This window comes from Cebus imitator, unplaced genomic scaffold (assembly GCF_001604975.1).
Source record: "Cebus imitator isolate Cc_AM_T3 unplaced genomic scaffold, Cebus_imitator-1.0 Scaffold324, whole genome shotgun sequence".
Classification (NCBI taxonomy): domain Eukaryota; kingdom Metazoa; phylum Chordata; class Mammalia; order Primates; family Cebidae; genus Cebus; species Cebus imitator.
This window is the reverse complement of record NW_016107639.1, coordinates 2632568-2634016: the sequence shown is the minus strand read 5'-3', so window position 1 is coordinate 2634016 and position 1449 is coordinate 2632568.

Genomic DNA, 1449 nt, shown 5'->3' with positions numbered 1-1449 from the left:
GAAGAGACTGCTTTTCATTTACTTCCTTTCGATATTGTATGTTGAAGTTCAAAACATCTTAGAGAAGACTTTTGGTTCATTTGAGAAATATATAATTTTGTGAATTACTAATTTTTTCTGCTGTTTTATAGGACAGAAACACACCACTTCTTGCTATAATTTGCAAGAGACAGCAAATGGTAGAATTTTTAGTGAAAAATCAAGCAAATGTACATGCTTGATAGGCTGAGATGGTACAGTAGTTCTTTTTTAAAATAAAAACCTGAGTGTTCTAGAGTGGTAAGAGTCACTCATCAGAAATATTAATAAGATGAACATAATTATTGGCATATAGTGAAAAATAACACAAATAATCAGGTAGAAAAGCAAATATTTGGACAGAGCAAACATAAAGAACATAAAGAAGAACATAAACTCCAATATAGAGTGTTCGTTATTTGTAACCTGATGTTTTAGGTCTGGTAATCTCATATTAGCTAAAGGTTTTTGTATTAGTTTTATTAATTTTTAAAGTGTAGACTTTTAGTTTATGACTACTAGTATTGCCATTATTGTTATTATTATTATTATTATTACTGTGTTCAGGCTGCAGATAGCTCTTATCTGACCACTAGCTGACATGAATTACAATATATCAGACTAGGAATGCAATGGGGAAATTTTCATTTTAATCTTTGCCTAATTTAGATAAGTGACCTCAGCACAGTTTCTTGTCCATCAAAGGACTATAAGTTAGCAACTTGTATTATGTCATAGCCCAGTGGAACAAGAGGCTTCCTTGTTGTCCCTTTCTTTTAGCCTTGGTGATAATTTACAAAGATGAACACGAGCACCCAAGATGCTTATAGACACAAGCTAGTACATGTAAATGGTTATTATGTTTACATTGACAGGCAGGATATTAAATTTATAAAGTTTATCAGACTAGCTGTTTAGAAATGTCTTTATTAAAATTCTTGAGTGGAGTTTTTTCTTTGTTATTTTAGAACAACCCTGGTGCTTGCTGTACATTATGGCTCATCAGGTATTGTCAACATTCTTCTTCAGCAAAATATTATTTGTCTTTACTCAAAATAGGTGTGGATGCAATGCTGAAGATTATGCTGTTTATCATGGGTTCACAAGGTAAGTGTTTGTATTAAAAGGCCAGTTAATACTAAATTGATGTTTAAAATAATTGCAACCATTGCATCTTATACTTTAGGAGAGAGTTCATAGTTTGTTTTAGGTAGTTTGAAATAGCAAGAGTTAGTCCACTTTTTAGCTAGAAATCAAGCAGAAAGCTAGATTAATTAGAAGTACAATGCAAGATTCTTTCAGGACTCTTAAGACCTTTATTCCTAGGGATCTCAGAGTGGTTCATCTTATTCCAAGTATAATCCTCATGCATCAGAAAGAATAGAGCCACATCTTTGACTTCTTTTTTCTTTCTTTCTTTTTTTTTTTTTT